Source organism: Microtus ochrogaster, chromosome 5, assembly GCF_000317375.1.
Source record: "Microtus ochrogaster isolate Prairie Vole_2 chromosome 5, MicOch1.0, whole genome shotgun sequence".
In the NCBI taxonomy this organism is placed as follows: domain Eukaryota; kingdom Metazoa; phylum Chordata; class Mammalia; order Rodentia; family Cricetidae; genus Microtus; species Microtus ochrogaster.
The window spans coordinates 68944749-68956944 of record NC_022012.1 but is presented as its reverse complement, the minus strand read 5'-3'; the positions used below and the strand labels follow the sequence as shown (position 1 = coordinate 68956944).

At 44.3% G+C, this 12196-nt stretch overlaps 1 protein-coding gene across 6 annotated transcripts in view; it reads right to left on the bottom strand.

Annotated features, from left to right (window-relative positions):
• The window catches only part of Rnf111 (ring finger protein 111), a 78078-nt gene extending 76037 nt beyond the window's left edge, over positions 1-2041 (bottom strand). For 3 of the 6 annotated variants that reach the window (XM_005347668.2, XM_013346413.2, XM_013346416.2), the window contains exon 1: positions 1731-2041. The gene's annotated coding sequence lies outside the window, so the exon portion shown is untranslated. Of the gene's footprint in view, positions 1-1316; positions 1581-1730 lie in introns of those variants that run through there. The other 3 variants (XM_013346414.2, XM_013346415.2, XM_026779245.1) reach the window with 2 other exon arrangements.
• Positions 2042-12196: the final 10155 nt, after the last annotated feature.

Below are 12196 nucleotides of genomic sequence, written 5' to 3'. Positions count from 1 at the left end.
GCCCAGCCCTGGCTAGTCTTGTTAATATTTCCCAATGTCATTCAGGCCAATTCAAAAATATCCTATTTTTTTTTTTCCAAATACTACTGAGACTCTTCTTAGGTGACAAGCAATCAGAATACAATGAAATAATTTGTTCATGGTTAAATCCTAAGGGAGTAGCAAAAGTAATACATATTTTCAGGGTAGGTATTTAAGACAGGGTAGGGTCTCTTTACGTAGCTGGGGCCATCCTAGAACCCACTAGGTAGATCAGGCTAGCCTTTGAACTCACAAAGATAGCCCTGCCTCTGCCTCCCGAATGTTGGGATTAAAGGTTTAAGCCATCCCAGCACTCCTGCTACAAAGGTAACATTTAAAGCTAACTTGTTTCTTTCTCTCTTCAGAGTAAAAGAGTTTCCTTATAACCTATGTCACAATGTAACAAAATACTACAGTTACCAGTTTGTACAGAAACATTTTTACTAAAAGAAAAAGCAAAAACAAAAATCACATAGTAAGAAACTATCAAAATATAGATCCGGAGCTGGAGAAATGGTTCGGGTTCAAAAGTGCTTGCTATTCTTGTAGAGGACGCAACATGGGGGTTCCAGCACCTACACAGTACAAAATCTTCCTTAACTGCAGCTCTTAGATCCTCTTCTGACCTCCAAAGGCACCTGCACACACACCCACGGACCCACACACTGACATACACTCATTCGAACGACTTTTTTTAAATGTAGATCCCGATTCTAATAAGGCTAAGTAAAGTAAGAATTAAGGAAAGAAGGCCTACATAAACTCAAGATCACAAGATAGTTTTTGCAAACACAAACGGGCAAGGAGAGGTAACCTCAGTTCATCTTTTTTCCCATTCTGTTCGTTTTGGTGAAAGAGGTACCCAAAATTAAAGACGAAACGCCAAACGGAACGAAGTCTGGTTTAAGAGCTATCAGAACTCTTACAATGAAGTCTCTGTCAGCTGGCTCGCCGCTACTCGGGAGTTCTAAACTCACTCTGTACGTAAATCAAATAACAGGAAAGCTCTCAACAGTACAATGGAGTCACCCCAAACTACAGACATGAGCAAATTAGATGAAGGCGCTATAACTTCCTGGTTGTTGGGGTTCTTTTTTTGTTTTGTTTTGTTTTGTTTTTCGAACGCTAAAACTCACACTTGCTTTAAGACGTTATCTACAAAGCCCTATAATCTAGGAAGTGTGGTGACAAACCTCTATTTCTCAGTACAAAAACCGATGCTTCCACCGCACCACTGCTGACTGCGATCAATTATCTAGGCAGGATAAAGAAAACATCTTTTTTTAATGACTAACCAGCCAACTCCACACAATATCAGACGCGTCTGTCTCCTGCTCCACGGACTGCGCGTGCTCACCCGCCCCGGGCGGCTCCCGGCATCGGCCCGGGTTACCTTCTTCACTCCATTGTCACCCCCACGCCTCGGCCTTCAGCCCCCGTCCTGCCGGCGAGCAGCAGCGACAGGGCGCGATCCCCTCACCCACTCCCGCACAGGAGGCTGTGGGTGTGTCCGCGGGCGGACTCTCACCCCGACACAATGAGCCGCTCCGCGATGCCCGGGACCCGCGGTCATCCCCCTGCCGCCGACCCTGGCCGCTGGCCGCGGCCCTTCCTCTTTCTCCCCCACGGCTCGGCCCCTCCCCCGCAGCGCGCAAGCGCCGCCGCGCCGCTCCCCTCCCCCGCACCCCCCTTTCCGCCGGCGCCCTCACCCGAGTCCGCAGCCCCCGTGCGGCCAGGTCCGGGGCTCGCTGGCGCGGGCCGGCAAACACCGCTCGGCCAAGTAAGGCGAGGCTGAGACGGACCGGGTGGTTCTCCTCAGGAGGGCGTCTGTCAACGCCGCGGCCGAGCGTGCGGCTGAGCCCGGCTCGGCCCGACACCGCTCAGAACACCTGATCGTGGCCCACGCGCCCTCGCGACCCTGAGTGGCCGGCGTGTCTACGCCGCGCAGTCCCGGCGCCCCGCCACCATCGCCGCCGCCGCAGCCTGGCCCGGCCCTCCCCGACTGCGCGAGCGCGACACCGGGGGCCTTTTACGACAGTTCGGAAAGCAAGCGCGCCGGACCTACACGCCCTCTCACGTCGGTCTGTCTGCGCGTGCGCGGACCGGCGGCTACCGGACCCGCCCCCGGCCGTGTCCCAGCCTTTTCCCCTTTGCATTGGCTTTCGCGGACTGTTGGCCCAGATGAGCGCTGTTAAAAATAAGCTCGTTGGGTTCATTTTCTTCGGTGATTTTGGGCTCAACAACACTTCAACATAATTCTGCCCACATCGTGGTTACTTTTTCTCTTCTCTGCTGGAAATTGCAACTACACCTTCTTGACTGCACTTGCAGCTCTCTTAAAGCAAAAACATGGGTGTCTTTCCCAGCAAATGATACCTAAACCAGAGATCACATCTCGCTGTTGAAGTGAATTGTTTCCAGAATCATTTCAAGAGTGCTATTTGATAGCCTGGGAGCTTATACTCAGAAGACTTCGTAATAACCTCACAAAGCAAGAAGATTCCAATATTTCATTGTGTGCCCTACAAGGACAAGATGCAAGGACAGAGTGTGCGCTCTGCAGTCAGACAGACTTTCGGTCAGAGAGCTGATTTAGTACACCATTTTAACTCTCAGTTTCCTCCTTTATAAACCAGGATATCCTTACATGCTATAAAAAAAAAAAAGATCTTGTAAGGTCAAATATGACAATTCATATAAAGTTCTTATACACCGGCTTTTCAATAATTCTATTCACTCATGTTCTCTATATTCAGTGAAGAAGATGTTTTTAAATTAAAAACGAGGGAAAATGAAAGAGCTTTGGTTCTAGATTTCCTAAGCGCCCCTAATTGCTTCTCTTTAAACATAGAATACCACCTGGACTATTGAGCCCTTGACATGTTGACTCACGATATCTCAAACCTCTATTTCCATCCCTCTCCTTTTCTTCCTAAAGCTTTTGACGTATTCTTTAATGAGGTAGAGACACGTACCGCGTATGGCTCTTGAACTCTTGAAATAAAGCACCATTGCGTTTGTATTAGCTACATCAACTTTCAGAGCGACGGTCCAAAAATGTGAAAAGCCCAACACGTTTTACTTTTGATTGTGTGTTCCAGGAATATTTTTACTTTGTAGTATTAAACTGATGGATACCAAGATTGTCTGTGGTGTTTTCACAACAAATGATTCCCAAATCACACACGATACTGAATACAAATCAGAAGAACTCAATACTCAGGTGAATTGATTCTGAAATCAAGTCCAACACGGTATCAAACGGCCAGGAATTCTGGCTACGCATCATAGAAACACTCACATGCCAAGATACAAATGGCCTAATCCCTTCCCACTGGCCAGTGACACCTGGAAATGTTTTGTGTTGTAACATGAAGGGAGTGGCCATCTAAGCAGGAAAAAAGGATACAGCCAATGCCACCTATTTGCATAGGATTGCCTTCAATGAAATTCTCTAGACCAAAACTGTTTCTTCGTTTGTTTGCTTTTTTTTTTTTTTTCTTTTTGTGGTGCTTGGAATCAAACTGAGAGCCTCATGTGTGCTACCACTGAAACACATGCCCAGCCTGGGCCTAATGTGTTCTCATGGTTGAGAAACTCTGCGCATGGTGGTCTGAAAGAAAATGGTGCCCCAAAGGGGGTGGCACTAATGGGAGGTGTGAACTTGTTGGAGTAGGTGTGAACTTGTTGGAGTAGGTGTGGTCTTGTTGGAGGAAGTGTGTCATTGTGGAGGAGAGCTCTGAGGTCTCATATATGCTAAATCCACACCTAGTGAAACAGACCACTTCCTGTTTCCATTGCATCAAGATACGGGACTCTCAGCTCCTTCTCCAGCACCATGTCTTCCTGCATGCCACCATGTCGCACCATGATGAAAATGGAATGAACCACTGAAAATGTATGAAAGCCAGTTAAATGGTTTTCCTTTATAAACTTGCTATGATCATGGTGTCTCTTCACAGCAGTAGAAACCCTGTAGGTGGAGACTGCTCTTTTGTTTCTCAGCCACCCAGACCTGAATAATCACACAGAAACTATATTAGTTACAACACTGGTTAGCATATGTCTCCGGAGTATTTCTTGCTAACTCTTACATCTTGAATTAACCAATTTCTATTCATCTATGTATTACCACAAAGCTGTGGCCTACTGGTAAGGTTCCATGGCACCTCTTTGACTCTGCCTACTCTCTCTATATATGTATTCCAGCCTGGCTATATTCTGCTAAGTCATTGTCCAAAGCAGCTTTATTCATTAACCAATAAAAGCAACACATGGTGCTGGAAATTGAACCCCAGAGAGGCAAGTGCTCTCTACCTCTGAGCTACAGTCTCAACCACAGAATTCTGTTTCCAGAGCAGCGTGGCGGTTTCTCAGGAAATTCGGGATCAACCTACCCCTGGACCCAGCAATACCACTCTTGGGAATATACCCAAGAGAGGCCTTATCATACAACAAAAGTATATGCTCTACTATGTTCATAGCAGCATTGTTTGTAATAGCCAGAACCTGGAAACAACCTAGATGCCCTTCAATAGAAGAATGGATGAAGAAAGTATGGAATGTATACATATTAGAGTACTACTCAGCAGTAAAAAACAAGGACTTCTTGAATTTTGCATACAAATGGATGGAAATAGAAAACACTATCCTGAGTGAGGTAAGCCAGACCCAAAAAGAGGAACATGGGATGTACTCACTCATATTTGGTTTCTAGCCATAAACAAAGGACATTGAGCCTATAATTCGTAATCCTAGTGAAGCTAAATAAGTAGCACCCAAAGAAAAACATATAGGCATCCTCCTGAATATTAACCTTCATCAGGCGATAAAGGGAGACAGGGACAGAGACCCACTTTGGAGCACCGGACAGAAATCTCAAGGTCCAGATCAGGAGCAGAAGGAGAGAGAGTACGGGCATGGAACTCAGGACCACGAGGGGTGCACCCACACACTGAGACAATGGGGATGTTCTATCGGGAACTCACTAAGGCCAGCTAACCTGGGTCTGAAAAAACCTGGGATAGAACCGGACTCGCTGAACATAGCAGACAATGAGGACTACTGAGAACTCAAGAACAATGGCAATGGGTTTTTGATCCTACTGCACGTACTGGCTTTGTGGGAGCCTAGGCAGTTTGGATGCTCACCTTGCTAGACCTGGATGGAGGTGGGTGGTCCTTGGACTTCCCACGGGGCAGGGAACCCTGATAGCTCTATGGGCTGACAAGGGAGGGGAACTTGATTGGGGGAGGGGGGAATGGGAGGCAGTGGTGGGGAAGGGACAGAAATCTTTAATAAATAAATAAACGAAAAAAAAAAGAATTCTGTTTCAAGTTAAGGACACTGACACCATCTGAACTACACAGATACAAAAAGAGGTTTTTCTCTCTCTAACTTCAATTGCTTCATCTAAAAACATGTCAAAAATTATTGTTCTCCAAGTAGAGAATAACTTAACAATTGTTTCCCCAACTGAAAAGTATTTGTTTGTATTCACTATAAAGTAATTAGGAAAAATATTTATGAATAAGAAACTCCTTGCTAAAATTTCCAGTTCAAGCCGGGCGATGGTGGCACACGCCTTTAATCCCAGCACTCGGGAGGCAGAGGCAGGCGGATCTCTGTGAGTTCGAAGCCAGCCTGGTCTACAGAGTTAGTTCCAGGACAGGCTCCAAAGCCACAGGGAAACCCTGTCTCGGAAAAAATAAATAAATAAATAAATAAATAAAATTTCCAGTTCAGCAATCAAGACTGAGTGGCTCTGAGCTGAGACATAACAACAGAGGGACAAACTTATTCACCTGAGGGCCAAACAGGATGATTCTAGGCTTCTGGCCCTAGACAGCAGGTTTAAAACAATGGCTTTGGGCCTGGTTTTGGCTCAATGGTAGAACCTTTTCTAGTATGCAAAGCCCATGTCTCAACCCCCAGGGCCACAGTTGAAAATTCAATCATAATGGGGCACAAAAACTGACAATGATTTTTTGGTTGTTGCTGTTGCTTTTTTTTTTTTTTTGGTTTTTCGAGACAGGATTTCTCTGTGGTTTTGGAGCCTGTCCTGGAACTAGCTCTGTAGACCAGGCTGGTCTCGAATTCACAGTGATCCGCCTGTCTCTGCCTCCCGAGTGCTGGGATTAAAGGCCTGCGCCACCATCACCGGGCTGCTGTTGCTATTTTTAACTGTAGCTGGTGAAAACATACTCCTTACCCCATGCTCAGCTAAAGAATAAAGAAATTTTTGAAGGCAAAATAAATTATAAAAAATAAAAGCAACGGGCTGGAGAGATGGCTCAGCAGTTAAGAGCACTGACTGCTCTTCCAAAGGTCCTGAGTTCAATTCCCAGCAACCACATGGTGGCTCACAACCATCTGCTCACAACCATCTGTAATGGGGTCTGGTGTCCTCTTCTGGCCTACAGGCAGGATACTGTATAAATAAATAAATAAATAAATAAATAAATAAATAAATAAATAAAATAAAAGCAACACATATGCATGTGTTTCCCACATCAAAACCCTAAGATACTGGGTTAAAGAAAAAGCACTATTAGCCAGGCGGTGGTGGTGCACACCTTTAATCCCAGGACTTGGAAGCAGAAGCAGGTGGATCTCTGATTTTGAGGCCAGCCTGGTCTACAGATCAAGTTCCAGGACAGCCAGAACAAGAAAATAACTATTAAATATTATCCATCTGCTTTTAAAAAGAAACTCTTCACTATCTCTTCCAGTAACTCAAAAGGTAATTTTATCTCATGATTATATGTTTTGGACACAGGCATCTCATATACATCATACCCCAAATGAGAAAATATGCTTGTTATAGAATCTGCTCTCCACTGTCTCTTCCTCTCCTGTCTGTCAATAGCACCAAATAGAAACCTGAACTTCCTCTCCTGCTGTCCTCAGTCTTCCTCACTTCCTACCTGTAATTGAGTGGTAAATCCTTCCAGCTCTGCCTCTGTCTTATTTCAAACCCACCCTTACCCTCTGCATATTTTTCACATGTCTAAACTTCCAGTGTCTCTGATGTTTGTTTAGTGGCCATTGATCAAGCACTTGCGAATATGCCAGACCCTGCAGGTACTAACTACATCACCACTGCCCTACTTGCCCTGTTTCCTTAGGCTCTGAGAAGGAAGTCCATCCTTTATATTTGACATGGACATGCTTAGATAGTGTCAGATTGCTGTGACAACAAGAGGAGGGAACAAGACAGAGGAACCTGGAGGAAGTACGTTTTAAAACAAATTTTACAACACGAGAAAGGATGGCTACATGAAGCAAATAGAGACCTCTGGACAGAGAGTCACTCGTAGTAAGATAGAGAATTCTGGGGCTGGAGAGATGGCTCAGTGGTTAAGAGCACTGGCTGCTCTTTCAGAGGACCCAGACTCAATTCTCAGCACCCACATGGCAGCTCACAACTGTCTGTAACTCTAGTTCCAGGAGAGCTGATACCTTCACACATACATACATAAAATAAAGTTAAAGAATATATTTTTTAAAAAAAATATAGAGAATTTTGTGCCAGAAACAGCACCAAGCAAATTTCCTCCCAAGATCTACTGGCTGACTTACTGGGGAGTAACTAAAAGATGAGTGAGAAGAACAGAGAAAAGTAGATTGAGAACATCTGAAATTTAAAAAATAAGGTAAAAAATACTAATATGTGTAGTTTTTACTTAAAATTATGGAAAGCCATTAAGGAAAGTTGGTCTGAACAGTGAGATCCTGTCTCAAAAAAAAAAAAAAAGCATAATCTGAGCACTGGTGATCAGAATTGAGTCCTGGAGATAACATCGCAGTGTAGAGTAGAGGGTGGGCTGGGAAGAGGGAAGCGCAGTGGTAGGAGACAAGCCAGGATTACAACTGAGTATGGATGAGGGTGATAGAAACGAGAATGGGGATCCCCTCCCCTGGCTCTATCCCGGCCCACACCTCCAGCTCCTTTACTGGAATCCAGGCCAGATCTATGGACCTAAGATAATTGCCTCCCCCAATTGTCATCAGAGAAGCTTCAACAAGCAACAGAAGGAGACAGATGCAGAGACTCACAGCCAAACATTAGGTAGACCTTGGGAAATCCTGTGGAACTGGAGGAGGAAGGATTATGGGAGCCAGATGGACCAAGGACACCACGGGAAAACACACAGAGTCAACTGACCTGGACTCAGACTCATGGGGGCTTGAGGAGACTGAACCACCAAACAGAGAACTTGCATGGGACTGACCTGGGCCCTCTGCATATGTGTTGGTGTTGTGTGGCTTGGTCCTCTTGGGACTTCTGGCAGAGAGAGCAGGGGCTGTTTCTGACTGTATTCCCTGCTCTTGGGACCCTTTCGCCCTACTTGGTTGCCTAGTTCAGCCTTAATAGGAGAGGAAATGCCTAGTCTTGCTGCAGCTTGATATGCCATGGCTGATTCGTATACCTGAGAAGCGTGCATTTTTCTAAATGGGAGAGGAAGTATATGAAGGTGTGGGAGGAGGAACTGGAAGAAGGGGAAACTGATCAGGCTGTGAAAAAATTAATTGATTAATCAATAAAAGAAAACAAGTCTACAGCCTTAAAGTGGAATGTTTTAATTGCATAATTCACACTATTTTACAAAATATGAATTCTCTGACAAAAGTTTGTGTTTTTATGAAGAGCGATATAAACAAGATCTGCAACCAAATAAATAAATAAATAAGAATGAGAAGAAAAGCCGGGCGATGGTGGCGCACGCCTTTAATCCCAGCACTCGGGAGGCAGAGGCAGGCGGATCTCAGTGAGTTCGAGACCAGCCTGGTCTACAGAGCGAGTTCCAGGACAGGCTCCAAAGCCACAGAGAAACCCTGTCTCGAAAAACCAAAAAATAAAAAAAAAAATAAAAAAAAAAGAATGAGAAGAAAGATGGTGGCCAATGGTATGTAAGGATGAAGAAGTCTCTTCTGAGTTTAAGGTGATGGGTGTGTGGTTAGTGCTCATGCCATTCAAGAAAGACAGGTTTACCAAACTCAGTTTCTTGGGTTGGGGACTTTATATTAGAGGCAGATTTGTCTGTTCTGTCCAGTAGAGTTTTGAAGTGTCTAATGTTTACTTAAAGGGTTGATTCCATTCGGTTGTTGTGTGCATAGGTCTGAAATTCAGGTGACCACTAGGCTAATGTTGGACCTTTGGGTCCATTAGCATGTGCATCTGACAGTTGAAGCAATGACTTTGATGAGTTTGACCAGAGTAGAAGGGAGAGGAAACAGAATGGAAGATGAAAAGAAACTCCAAGAGGAAATTAATGTGTTAGGATAAAGGGAGGAAGTTCAAGATACACAGGCAGTGGAATTTAACAATGAAGTGTGTGATCAAGGATTCATGAGATGCCTGTTGGTTCAACAATAAAGAGATCTGTAAACGTGACCAGTTTCATAAATTATCTTGATAAAAGTGGTTTTGACACTCAGGTATTACTTGACAAAACTGAGTGATGGTTTGGGTTGTCACAACTGGGGAAATGCTACTGATATCTAGTAAGAGGTGCTAAGCACTGGTACCACACACAGCAAAGAGTCATCTGGACTAAGATGTCAGCATCTCAGCTGAGAATTCCTAGTATACAAAGTATTGAACATTAGTTACACTAGAATTGGTACTATTTCATTAAATTAATAGTGAATGAAAAAGAGAAAAATCTAGCAGGATAGAGAGTCAAAAAAAATCTTTTTGGTATGTTGATGGGGAAAGTTAAGAAAAAAGAAGCAAATGAAAATGGACCCAATAATTCTTGGAGAATAATGAGTTCTCAGATACATAAAATTAGTCATTCTACTGAAACAGGTGAGAAGAAGTGATAAGATAAATGAAATTAGGTTTGTTTGCTTATGGGGGTAAATCAAGCCTGCCCATTGAATGTCCTTGATTTCTCTATGAATCACAAGGTACCATTTACCAAGGTAGAAAGTTTGGAAGTGACTGACTGGATAGAGTGATTGGAACACAGATTAAAAACATCAGAATAAAATGGGTGGTGTTGGTGCATGCCATTAATTCCATTACTCAGAAGGCAGAGGCAGGCAGATCTCTGTGAATTCGAGGCCAGCCTGGCCTACAAAGCAAGTTCCAGGACAGTTAGGGCTGTTTTACAGAGAAACCCTGTCTCAAAAATAAAAACAAACAAAGAAAAAACGGGAAAAAAAACATCAAAATAGTGGCGCACGCCTTTAATCCCAGCACTTGGGATGCAGAAGCAAGTGGATCTCTGTGAGTCCCAGGACAACCAGGGCTACACAGAGAAACCCTGTCTTAGCCCTGACATAGTGACAGAGATAATGATGACAAAAGAAACAGGATGCCCCATTAGAAAATACTTGAGACAAGAGGTCAGGTGCTGCAGCTTCAGTTTTGTCCTGGAACTAGCTCTGTAGACCAGGCTGGCCTCAGACTCACAGAGATCCGCCTGCCTCTGCCTCCGGAGTGCTGGGATTAAAGGTGTGCGCTACCGCCGCCACCACCATGGCCAGTAAGGAAGGAGAGAGCTCGCACCTAAAATACAATAGCCGCCTTCTGGTTTTCTGGGTTTTCCTCTATACTCCCATCCTCCCCATCAGTTGTACACTAAATAACTGTCAGGACAGGGCAAAAACTGAGACAATAAACTGCTTAAAATCCTTTAATAACTCTTCATCATCTTCAGGTCCCAAATCCTTAGTTTGACAAACAAAACCACCTAAAGTCCAGATTCTGTGGTGTCTTTTCATGTCAGGTCTTACCATCCTGACCACAACCCCATTTAGATTTCAGCGCTCTTCTTAAACTTCATGTAACTCTTTCAAAACAAAACAGGTAAACAAAATGTATATCTTAGCATTCCAGTCCCAGCCTTGGGTTTACTCCCTGAAGTTAACAACCTTCTGTTTGTACAGTTACGTTTGCCAGTTGGAGTGCAAGGAGTCTCCTTTTTCCTATCCAAGGCTAATTCATTTGAGCAGTAACCATTTGCCTCCATCGAAACTTTCCCCCAGGAGATTGTTCCTCTCTTTTTTAGCTGACTCTTTCCCTTCAACAAACCAAGAGGACTCAAGCTTTGCCCTTCCCTGACCCCAGACCTGCTGGATGTACGCCGCCTATATGTCCTATCCCTCTATCTTTGCCCCCGTCGTCCCTTTGGTCTGAAAACACCCTTCCCTTCCCTCCACACTGCCATCACGTGTCATCTGCCTCTGCCATCTCCCAAGCCCTCCTCCCTGAAGCACACCCTTATGTAGTGATATTTTGTTTGTGCTTTAACAAAATAGCCGGGCGGTGGTGGCGCACGCCTTTAATCCCAGCACTTGGGAGGCAGAGGCAGGAGGATCTCTGTGAGTTCGAGACCAGCCTGGTCTACAAGAGCTAGTTCCAGGACAGGCTCCAAAAACACAGAGAAACCCTGTCTCAAAAAACCAAAAATAAATAAATAAATAAAGTTTGCCTGAAGACCAAAGTGCAGAGCTAAGTCACTAGAGGCTAGAGAGTGGTGGTACACAGCTGTAATTTCAGAACTTGGGAGACAGAGGCAGATGAATCTCTACTAGTTCAAAACCACCTTGGGCTACATAAGATTGAATCCATCTCAAAGAGAAAAAGAGCTCACACAAAGGTTATCCCAGCACTTGGGATCCCATGCCTTTAATCCCAGCGCTAGGAAGGTGGAGACAGGAGTGATATGGCTGGGAAGAGAGGAATATAAAGAAGGAATAAGACAGGAAATCAGTGCAGTCTGAGGTTTGGTGGCGACAGTTGCAGTCTGAGGACAGGATCGCCCTTAAGGTCTGAACATTGGTAGAGGTAAAAGATCTCTCTGGTGGCTGGCCACACTGCTTCTATGATCCTTCATTGTTCACCCCCTAATATCTGACTCCAGGTTTTATTTATTAATACCAATTAGAAATCGTGCAACACGCTTCCTCTCTGCATACCCGACAGTAACCATTCCTTCTGTTGTAGTCTCTCCCATCTATGTTCATATGTTACTCATTAGAGTTTTTATATGAATTCACCTATCTTCCAAAACACTAAACTCAAAAAAAAATCTTTCTTTGGCACAAAGCTGGTATTCCACAAGTATTTATTGAACTATAATGAGAAATAAGCTTTGGATTCTAGTATCATTTTTACTAAGATACTACAAGTCTATAATTTTGACCAAATCACCTGAAATCT